This window comes from Nicotiana tabacum, chromosome 2, assembly GCF_000715075.1.
Source record: "Nicotiana tabacum cultivar K326 chromosome 2, ASM71507v2, whole genome shotgun sequence".
Classification (NCBI taxonomy): domain Eukaryota; kingdom Viridiplantae; phylum Streptophyta; class Magnoliopsida; order Solanales; family Solanaceae; genus Nicotiana; species Nicotiana tabacum.
In genome coordinates this window covers 46,999,584-47,011,956 of record NC_134081.1, presented here as the reverse complement: position 1 = coordinate 47,011,956, position 12,373 = coordinate 46,999,584, and positions in this window count along the sequence as shown.

Genomic DNA, 12,373 nt, shown 5'->3' with positions numbered 1-12,373 from the left:
TTGGGACTATATTTATTACTTTCCTAGGTAGTAAAGGTTATGTTTTCCTTTTCCTAAGATGGTTGGAATTACTTCCCAAGAATGACTTGGTTTTTGTTTTCTAGTATTTTCCTTTTCCTAAGGTAGTTGGACTTGTTGTCCACAGTAGTTGAGGACTTTATTTCCTTGTTTGTTTAACCTTAATTTCGTGACCCCCTCTTACCTATATAAAGGGGTGTCTTCATTGTTTTCAGACTTATATTATTGCAGACTATTATTAATAAAAATTATAAGATTTTTCTTGCACTCTTGTGTGTGGCTACTCTTGGATTTATTCTTCAACCTTCAAAACTCTAATTAAGGAGGTAAGATTAAACCATATTCGAAATCTTAGATCCCTTCTAGTTATTCAAGAAATGTGATAAGTTTAGGCTTATTGTTGTTCTTGTTATTCTAATGGATCGGGTTTCACACTCTATCTCTTGTTTTTAATTCTCTATCAAAGGCGATTAGTTTTTCATTAGCTAATTGTTTTTGTTAGGATTCAACTTCAAGAATAGACTTCTTGAATTCAACAAACTCTTTCTTGAATTCAATATATCTTTAATTTTTGTCTTCTTTTTCGTTTCTCTACTTTCTTTTAGCTTCCACACGTTTCTTGATTTTTTTGTTTTTCTTTAGTAATTCTTGAACCCATATCATGTTGTTATCACACGGTTCCCGAAGCCAATGAGATATGATCCCAGTCAAAGGGATCCTAATTTATGGTGCGAATACCGTCGGACCAATTACCACTAGACAGGGGATTGCCGGGATTGCCGACATTACTGAAAAAATGCCATCTCAGAGAATTCTTAAGCGACCGGGCTAAAAACCACTACAGACGCAATCGTATAATGCGGAACCTTCTAAAGCAGGAGAAGATCCTCCACATTTGACGATCAACATGATTTTCGGGGGGAACGAGATTAATGGTGTGAGATTTTTGGCGGCAAAAAAGATGAAGGTATCAGTAGCCCACAATAAGAGACTCTGGGAAGTCACTGAGGACATATTACTTTCATGGAGGAAGACGCAGATGGACTACTGCTGCCACACAATAATGCCTTGGTAATCTCTTTAAATGTCTTAGATTTTAAAATTAAATGTGTTCTGGAAGACCCATGAAGTTCGGCCAATATTATCCAGTGGAGAGTGTTGAAGCAAGCCATGTTGACCGGAAGTATCATTCCGACCACAAAACTCCTTGCCGGGTTCAATCTGGCAAGCGTGAAAACCCGAGGAGAGAGCCTATTTCCCACGAATGCCGAGGGGGTGATGAAGACGACCCTTTTCGAGGTAGTAGACGGCGATATGGGCTACAATATTATCCCGGGGAGACCATGGTTGCACGAGATGAAGACCGTGCCGTCAACATATCATCAATTACTGAAGTTCCCAACTCCCGAGGGAATTAAACAAATAAGAGAAGGACCAACCAGCGGCAAGGGAGATGAACGCAATCTCAGTTTCCAGTAGCAAAGGGAAGGTGCATGCAGCATGCAGCATAGCAATTATAGGAACCGGCACCTGCTCTCGAGCCGAGCGAAGTCAAACAGGGGGAGGAGTCGTCAGAATCCTATCAAGTGCCAAGATTTTTACAGGTACCAGAAGAAACAGACATAACAAAATCCACAACGGAAGAAGTCGAGCAAGTTGCGTTGTTCGAAAAGTTCTCAAAGAGGAAATTCCACTTGGGGACAGGACTAAACCCCAAGCTCAGGTCTAGATTTATCGATTTTCTTAAATTTAACGTTGACTATTTTGCATGGTCGCATGCGGATATGACTGGTATCCCGCCAGAATTGGCCGTGCGCAAACTAAGCCTGGATCCTAACATCCTTCTGGTAAGGCAGAAAAACGTCATATTGCCGAGGTCAGAAACAAATTCATCAAAGAAGAGGTAACTCATTTGCTTGATATCCGTTCAATCCGAGAGGTAAAGTATCCTTATTGGCTAGCTAACGTAGTTGTAGTTCCAAAGAAAAATAATAATTTTTGCATGTGCATTGACTATTAGGATCTAAATAAGGCGTGCCCAAAAGACTCGTTCCCATTGCCGAACATTGATCAAATGATTGATGCGATGACCGAGCACGAGTTAATGAGTTTCCTCGATGCTTACTCCGGATAAAACCAAATAAAGATGAACCCGGATGATCAGGAAAAAACTTCGTTCATAACAAACTTTGGTACATATTGTTATAATGTGATGCCTTTCAGGCTAAAGAATGCCAGTGCCACTTATCAGCGGCTTGTAAACAAAATGTTTGAGAAACAAATAGGGAAAACCATGGAAGTTTACATAGATGATATACTGGTTAAGTCTTTGAATGGAGGTGATCATCTTAAACACTTTCAAGAAACCTTTGACATCCTAAGAAAGCACAACATGAAGCTTAACCCTGAGAAGTGTGCATTCAGAGTCAGCTCTTGTAGGTTCTTGGGATTCCTGGTGTCGCAAAGGGGGATCGAAGTCAACCCAAATAAAACTAAAGCCATTAATGACATCCCGGACCAACTATTAAACGTGAAAGAGGTTCAAAGGTTGACAAGAAGACTGGTCACTTTAAGTAGATTCATTTCTCGATTTTTGAAAAATGCCATCATTTCTTTTCACTCCTCAAAAAGAAGAAAAAATTTGAATGGACTCCGGAATGTCAGTAGGCTTTGAAGGAGAAATGGTATTTGTCGAGTCCTCCATCACTGTCAAAATCGGAGGAAGGCGAACAACTGTTGATCTACTTAGCGGTCTCGATCGGAGGTAGTAGTAAGTACCGTTTTAGTCTGCGAGGACGAAGGTAAGCAATCTCTTATGTATTATGTTAGTAAAAAATTAATGAGAGAAAAAAATCGCTACCCACATCTGGAAAAATTGGCCTTAGCTCTCGTAGTCGCCGCTCGAAAGCTTAGGCCTTATTTGCAATGTCATCCGATAGCCGTAGTGAACACTTTTCCCCTGCAGAATATTCTTCATAAACTTGAAATTTCAAGTAGACTCGCCAAGTGGACCGTCAGAATAAGTGAATTTGATAAAGAACATAAACCTAGGACTGCGATTGAGTCACAGGTTTTGGCCGACTTTGTGGCCGATTTCAGTCCGTGACTATTACCTTTGTCTACCAAAGAAGCAGGGAAGGTGTTAGAATCGACATCAGGAGTTTGGACTTTGTTAACGGACGGAGCTTCCAATATGAAAGGGTCCGAGCTTGGCGTAATGTTAATCATGCCCTCAGGGAAAACCCTAAGGCAGGCCATAAGAACTGTTCCTCTGACTAACAATGAAGCAGAGTATGGAGCTTTAATTGCAGGACTCGAGATGGCCCGGGGAATGGACTCCGAGGTCATAGAAATCAAATGCGACTCCTAATTGGTAGTAAATCAGGACTACGGGATCTTTGAAGCCAAAAAGGAACGCATGTAACAATATGTAGTGAAAGTTCAGGCTCCGCTCGCACGATTGAGGGAATGGTCAATTACTCACATCCCGAGAGAACAAAACGTGGAGGCAGATGCATTAGCCAATCTGGGATCATCCACAGAAATGAAGGGATTGGATTCTAGTACGGTCGTGCAACTTATGCATTCGGTATTGGATGCAGACATCTATTACGAAGTAAACGTGACAAATTTGGTCTGGGACTGGAGAAATAAGATCATTGATTATCTCGAGCACGGAAAACTGCTTAAAAATCCCAAGGCTTCTCGGGCGTTGCATACTAAAGCATCTCGATACAGCTTCAAGGGACGTCAACTGTATAGAATATCCTTCCAAGGCCCATTGGCCCGATGTTTGGGAGCTTCCGAAGCTAACTATGTCATGATAGAAGTCCACGAAGGGATCTGCAAAAATTACTCGAGCGCGGATTCCTTAGTGTTAAAGCTAATTAGAGCAGGATACTATTGGCCCCGGATGGAACAAGACGCTAAGGCTTATGTACAGAAACCTGCGATAAGTGTCAATGCCACGTACCGTTGGTACATCAACTGGCAGAATTACTGCACTCGGTTTTGTCGCCCTGGCCATTCATGAAGTGGGGAATAGATATAGTCGGTCTTCTACCACCGACCCCCGGTAAGGTAAGATTTCTTTTGATTTTAACGGACTATTTTTCTATGTGGGTTGAAGCAGGTCCTTACCAAAAGATCGGCGAACACAAAGTAGTAGATTTCTTGTTCGAGAATATAATTTGCAGATTCGGGATACCACAAGAGATAGCCTGCTACAACGAGCCACAATTTATAGGCGCAAAGGTCACAAAATTCCTGGAAGACTTAAAAATCAAAAGTATCACATCGTCACCCTATCACCCGAGCGCAAACGGTCAAGCAGAATTAACAAACAAGGTGATTATCAAAAATCTCAAAAAGAGATTGGAAGCAGCTAAAGACAAATGGCCCGAAGAGCTACCAGGAGTACTATGGGCGTATCGAACAATGACCAAATCAAGCATGGGGGAGACTCCTTTTTCTCTTGTATATGGAGCAGAAGACTTGATCCCGGTGGAAGTAGGAGAACCTACCTTGAGATACTTCCGGGCGGATGAAGCAGCCAATAACGAAGCATTGTTTGTCAAATTGGAGCTTCTCGACGAACGCATGGACTTGGCGTATATAAGGATGGCAACCCATAGATAGAGAATGGAAAGATATTACAATCGAAGTTCTAATCTCCATTATTTCAAAGTAGGAGACTTGGTTTTAAGGAAAGTAACTCTAAACACCCGGGAGCTCAATGCAGGAAAACTATGTCCAATGTGGGAAGGCCCCTACCAGGTTTCAGCTATCACTGGAAAAGGGTCATACGAATTGGAAAATAGAGACGGAGTAAAGTTTCCAAGCAACTGGAATGTGGCACACCTCAAAAGATACTATTGCAGATGAGCACCGCTTATACTGAAAGTATGTGCTGCACTCTTTTTCCCTTCGCCCAGTTTTTTCCCAATTGGGTTTTTCTAGCAAGGTTTTCAACTAGGCAACAACATAAAGCATACTACGAAGGATGTTTAGTCAGCAGAAATAAGACCTTTCAATGACAAGGCATGCAATCAACGAGCCACTACAGAGCGGTTAGATAATCGTTTGCTCGGTAGCAAAGTTCCTACCGAGAAGTAAAGTTTGCTATCGGGCCAAAGATTACCCGACCATTCACGAGTGCAAGCCACTGGGGGATTTACAACAAATGTGCCAAGAAGCATGAGTACAAAAGTATGGAAAAGAAAATAAAGAAAAAAGCTAAACTATTGCACCCCCAAAATCTGGATGAAGAGAAGCATCTGCACCCCCAAGAGAAGTAGGCATATCTGCCGCCGGCTCAGGATCTTGATCTTCACCATCTTGGCCTTCAACATCATCCCCTTCTGGTTCTTCATCAGTTCCCGAGAACTTGAAATCAGAACTAGAAGAGTTGGTAGCATTAGGTTGGACCGGGAGATCCCTTCGGGCAGTTGACACCAGCTTACGGGCCTTAGCGATTTTGGCATCAAAGTTAATGGTGCGTACTTTGGCCTTTTCCAAGGTTTTCTCCTCATGCTGTATATAGAATATGTTTTTTCCATAATGGGGGAAGCCGCTTGGCACTGGAGTTCTTATTTAAGACTTCAACCTCGGTCGAAAGGTTATCCCGCTCAGATCTAGCAGCCTGGAGGCTGACATCAAGGTCACGGACAGTGGAGTTAAAAACTTTATTATGCTTCATGACTGTCTTATTCCTCTCTTCCAACCGGGCATACTTCTCCTCAACAACAGTAACTTCTTCGGCTTTGGAGTTCAAGGTTGCCTCCAAATTATTCAATCTTTCAGTAGAGGCAGCCTCGTGATCAGATGCAGCACGGACGACATTCTGGACCTCAAACCCCTTTGCCTTAGCTTCTTCAAATTTTATCCTTATAGGGTGGCCTCTTGGCCGAGAGTCACTACCTCTTGCTCACTTTGCTGCAACCGAACCTCCAACTCAGCGGCCTCAGCAACGTGTGCTTCCAGTATTGGGGGGCGAGCAGCAATTTGATCCTGCTCGGCCAATAATTTATCCCGCTCGGAGGTGAGTTTCTCCTTGTCAAGTATCAACCTCTAAAGGACCTCAGAAGTAAGGAAGCTAGCCTGTAAAACAGAAGTACAAACTAAAAACCCTGTCATAATAAGGATAGAAGAAACAACAAAGAAAATAAAGATTGTACCGCCATTGCGTTGTGCATGGAATTGTTCAACAAACATTCTCTTGAGAGATATTGTATTTTATTCTTATCCTTTTCTGAAGCTAGAGGCTTCAGATAATTAGCGTGTTCCACCGAATAAGACAGCAAATGGCATCCGGTAGATACTAAGAGGAAAACACTCATCCTCCTTTGAGGATCTTCGGAGGGGGCAGAATAATAATTATGCCCAAAATTCCCTTGAACTGGGGACTGGGGAAGAGGGACATCTCCTCTCGGATGACTGTGGCCGGTGGAAATGATCTAGCGGTTGCTGGTGGCGCATGCGAAGTTGGCGAAGAAGGAGATGAAAATGATGGTGTTGTAGGTTAAGAAGCGGTTGCGGCCCAGGAACAACGAACATGGGAGAGACCCAGTACCCAGCCTCACGGTACTGGGAACAACAACTGGGATTCGGAAGCTAGAGTTGGCATCTTCTATCACATCATATTCCTCAGAGCACTGGGACTCGTCCTCAGTTGCCGTAACTAGCTCAACAAATTGAGCATTTTGTTGAGCTGATGAAGGTCGTCGTCTTCTATGCAGAGAAGCCCCTTCATCACTATCTCCTCTATCATCATCGATCACCACAGTGTCTTTTGCTAGCTCGGGTGCGACACTCGTCACCATAGCATCTGCGGATGGCTTGGGTGCGGTGCTCTTCGCCTTTTTATTTTTACCTTGGGCCGTGGAGGAACGTCGCCTTTTTTGTTGCTTGTTCTCCGGCCGGGGACTCTGAGAAGAAGCACTTGCACCAGAAGCAGGCTCGGTGACACCTATTTGGGTGAAAGCCTCCTGCAGCATCATCAGCACTTTCTTTATTCTTCAAAGCACTGGAATTTCTGGAAGAGGAGGCCATTGTTATCAAAAGAGAAAGGGATTTTTCTCTGAAGAAGAAGATTAGAGGAAGTGAAAAATAAGTGTGAGTTGGGTAAAGAGATTTTGAGAGAGTTTGGAAAATTATGAAGTGTAAAAGGAGAAGGTTGAAAAGGAATATGCAGCTAAAATCGTGACCATAATTACCTTGATAATTGGCAAAGTGTTGTTGAATTATGGGATGACGCGTGTTTGGGGAATTAAATACAGAGAGACGTGTGTCTAATCAACCGTCAAAAAATTTTCAGAGGGGTCAGAGAATTTTCCGCCAAGAAAGGTATCTTTACCAACTTCCCGGTGACACAAGAATATGCCACCGGGAAGTAGGGGACTATCTGTATAGGGTAAAATATGTTCAGATTAAATGCTCGCATAGTAAAGTGACACATGGAGCCAAAAGCAGAAGGCAATCATGTTCGAAGTCAACAATCCCGTTTGTTCCCGAAGGGAATAATGTTCATAAAAGCGAGCCCGGTAGAATTTAATGGAGAATATTGTAACGACTCGGCTTGTCGTTTTGAGTATTTTAGCCTATATCCCCTATTTATTGCCTCCTCTATGTTATATTGTGGTTACGTGACTTGCCGGGGTGTTTGATTTTGGTTTCAGGTGAGTTTCGGAGTGAAATGTGACACTTAGTCCCAAAGTTAGAGCCTTAAGTTGAAAGAGTTGACTGTCGTTTGACTTTTGGGTATACATCTTCGAAATGGAGTTTTGATGGTTTCAATAGCTCCGTATGGTGATTTTGGACTAAGGAGCGTGTTCGGATGTTGATTTAGAGGTCCGTAGGTCATTTCAGCTTGAATTGGCAAAAGTTAGAAAGTTGAAGGTTTGGAAGATTGGAAAGTTTCACTGAGAGTTGACTTTATTGATATCGGGGTCTCATTCTGATTCCTAAAGTTGGAATAGGTCCATCATTTCATTTATGACTTGTGTGCAAAATTTGATGTCAACCAGAGTTGTTTTTGGTATGAATCGATATTAGTTTTGGAATTCGGAAGTTCATAGTTTCAATAGGCTTGAATCGGGTTGCGATTCGTAGAATCGATGTTGTTTGATGTGATTTTTGGGCTCGAGTATGTCAGTTATGTATTTTGGAACTTGTTGGTATATTCGGACGAGGTCCTGTGGGCCCCGGGTGTAATTCGGATTGAATCCGGAACAAATTTGGACTTAGTTTCATTATTGAAGTTCCAGCTTCTGGTGTCATCACACTTGTGGAGGGATTGGCCGCAGGTGCAGACTCGCAAATGGGAGAGGCTGATTGCAGAAGCTAAAAGAGGCAGCCTAGGTCTGGGTTCATAGGTGCAGACACTTGGGCGCAGGTGCGCCTCCGCAGCCGCAGACTTGTCTTCCTCAGAAGCAGAATTTGGAGGGAGGCCTTAGGTAGGACCGCAGGTGCGGTCGTCTTCTCTGCAGAAGCGGGCTCGCAGGTGCGAGCAGTGGTCCGCAGAAGTGAAACCTCAGGATTTAAGCTAGAACCATGCATGTGATGGTTTTTCTGCAAGTGCAGCGTCGCAGATGCAACCCCTTGCCCGTAAAAGCAAAATCGGTAGGCAGAAAAGGGCCAAGTTCGAGGGTTTGATCTCATTTGCATTTTTTGGACCTAGATAGATCGGTTTGTGGCGATATTTTGAGGGTTCTTCAAGAAAATCATTAAGGTAAGTGATTCTAACTCGGTTTTCATTATATTATAAGAATACATTGTTATTTTCATTATTTCATTAGTTATTGGGGTTGGAAATTTGGGGAAAAATTTTGAAAAAACTTATTAGGCTAAATATTGCGGATTTGAAAAGCGATTTGAGGTCGGATTTGAGTAATTCTTTTATGGTTGGACTCAAACAAATGGGTGTTTGGATTTTATAATTTTGGTTGAGTTCCAAGATGCGAGCCCAGGTTGACCTTTTGAGTTGACTTTTTATTTCTTTGTAAAGATCATAACTTTATTGTTCGAAATAGTTTTCTATAGTTTATATCTATGGTATGAAGTTGTTTTTGCTAGATTCGAGCCGTTCAGAGTTGGATTATTGAGGGAAAGGCCTACTAGTGGATTGAGTTAGCGTGTTTCGAGGTAAATGCCTTGCCTAACTTTGTGTGGGGGAATTACCCCTTAGTATTAGTGTTGGTTGTCTTAATTGTGATATGTGAAAGCCGTGTACGCAAGGTGACGAGTGTGTACACGGGCTAAATGTGGAAATTGACCAGTTTTAGCTATGTAGATTCCTTTCATTCCTTTAATTTAGTTACCATAACATGTTATATCCATCATCATTAGTCTATCTTCACATGCTCTACTTGTTTTATCTCTTACTTGTTAATTGCTCTGCATGTTTATTTGAAGTTCATGTTTCCTCTATTCTTTATTCGTTATTTAACCGTTGAATTCTTTACTTGAAGTTGTTATTCTTAGAATGTCTTGTTGTTGAAATTGGTATTGAGTTATAAAGGTCGTGATTCACATTGAGGAAAAGTGTTAAGTTGTGAAATACTATTCTTGTTGAGTTATTCACTTCCGGTTGTTATTGCTGAGGCTCTTGTGTACATTGTGGTTAAGCCATGGGCTATTTATTGTGAACACCGTTATTGTTAATTTCTTTGGCAAGTTGTGATATTGGGCACTTGAGGAGCGATTTCTGATACATTGTGATATTGATATGCCTGCGGTGGTATAAGGTTTTGGGGGTTGAAACACATGCGGTGAGATAAGGTGGCCTTGAAACGCGTGTTGCTAGTTGGGGAACTACTTGAAGCCACGCGGTATGATAAGGTGGGCTAAAATGCGGGAAGCTATTTCAGGAAAATGATTTTAAAAACTAAATGCAAGGCTCCCACGGTAATATTAGGAAAGATTGTGAACTGTTTTGTGATTTGAGACTACGAGGCGGTACCTCGGTAGTGTTCCTTATTGATACTTTTCCATTACTTCACTTGTGTTGGTTTCTTTGCTCCATGTCATAACATTCCTTGTTTTCCTTCCGTGATGCATTATTTGCCTTAGTTCCATGTAGCTAATCTTGATTTATTTCTTTATTGTCTCATTTCTACTGCTATCATTATTTCACTATTATATACCTGTCCAGCTTCGTATTATTCTAGTAGGGCCTTGACCTGACCTCGTCACTACTCTACCGAGATTAGGCTTGACACTTACTGGGTACTGTTGTGGTGTACTCATGTTACACTTTTGCATATCTTTTTGTGCAGATCCAGGTACCTCCTACCAGTCCAGGCACGAGTGAGGCGAGTCCAGTTCAGAGACTTCAAGGTTACACCTGCCGGCGTCCGCAAGTCTCGGAGTCACCGTCTATCTAGACTATTTTCTTTTCTTATTCTTTTATAGACAATGATGTATAAGGATGTTCACTACCATCTTATAGAGCTTGTGGCTTGTATTCTCCAGATTTTGGGGAGTTGTTTATGTTGAGTGGCGGAATTTGATTTTATTAGTTATTGAGTTATTGAGACTTTAATCATTACTCCGATTATTTCTGCATGTATGTTAGGCTTACCTAGTCTTAGAGACTAGGTGCCATCACGACATCCTACAGAGGAAAATTGGGGTCGTGACAAATATTCTATAGCATTAAGTACGTAGTCCGTTATAGACAATATGACATTCACTGCCTATTGTTACACATTCTTCAATGGCCCTCATAATTATCATTTAAGAGGTGCTTGATCCTAGGACCTTGTTCCCTAGGTGCAACTATAAATAGTAAGCTCAACAACCATTGTAAGGACACAAATTGTCTGACAAACTTATGCTATACACTGTTTAAAGCACAATAATATTTTATTTTCTGACAAGTTAGTATCAGAGTCCTAGGTTCATAGGTGTTGTGAGTCACAAGCAGGTTTAGTAGAGTCTCGCAGATCGGTACGGAGATTTATGCACTTATCTTCGGGAGGCTATGGAACTGTTAGGAAAAGCTTCACTTCTTTGATTCCTTATCATGCGAATTTGTTGACTTCAAAACTCTAACTCTTTGTCTTTCTATTCTCTCACAGATGGTGAGGACACGCACAGCTGGATCTGATAATCAGATACTCGTGCCCCCTACTAGGGCTGCGAGAGGCCGAGACCGGGACAGAGGCCGAGGACGGGCATGTGGTGCAGCCAGAGCACCTGCCTGAGCTGCTACAGAGGATCCACTAGTAGTTCTAGTTGGAGGGGAGGCACATGAGACGCTGTTACTACCCCTGCACTTCAGGAGACTCTCGCCCAGATTTTGAGCATGTTTGGCACTCTAGGTAAGGCTGGGTTAATTCAACTTGCTCCTGCCACATCTCAGGCTGGGGGAGGAGCACAGACTCCCATAGCCTGTACCTTAGAGAAGCAGGTCCAGGTTGACCAGGTCTGAGAGATCATACTAGTGCAGCCGGTTATTCCAGTTCAGTCAGAGTATAGGGCAGCAGTATCTGAGGAGGAGCAGATCAGGCTTGAGAGGTACAAAAAGTACCACCCTCCTACTTTCAGCAGCTTAGCTTAAGAGGATGCACAGGGTTTTCCTGAGGAGCGCCACCGTATCCTCCGTACTATGAGTATTGTGGAGTCGAGTGGGGTTGCTTTCACTATGTTCCAGATTAAGGGAGCGTCTTATCAATGGTGACACGCGTACGAGTTGGGTAGCCCAGCCGAGGTAGCTTCACTCACATGTGCTCAGTTTTCAGAGATGTTTATGAGAGAGTTTGTTCCCCAGAGTCTTAGGGATTCAAGGCGTATTGAGTTTGAGTAGTTGCACCAATCGCAGTATTAGATTCAACATGGCTCGAGAGTTGGAGACTAATACCCCATGCTAGCAGGTGGTAGAGATCACTCGGAGATTGGAGGGTAAGTGGGGCTAGGAGAGAGAGTAGAGGGTGGCCAAGAGGCCTCAAGATTCTGAAACATATAATGGTGCCCGTGCCCCAGTAGCAGCCCATCATGGTAGAGGATATGTGAGTCATCCTGTTCATCCAGCAATTCCAGCTTTTAGCGGTATTGCGGATACTCATAGGTCTCAAGTTGCCCATAATGCACCGCCACTGTCTAGTGTACCTCCTGCACGGGGTTTTTTCAGCAGTCAGTGTAGCCTACCAGGCCCGAGCTTGTCTTAATAGCCACATCCTCCTAGATCTAGTTTTGAGTGTGGTGACACTCATCATATGGTGAGGGACTACCCTAGACTCTGGAGGGGTGCACCTACACAGATTACTCAGCCTCCACGTATTCAACAGGGCCCCCAGATTTCTTAGGTCGTGGTTGTCGCTCCAGTTGCCACTCCACCTGCACAGCCAGCTAGAGA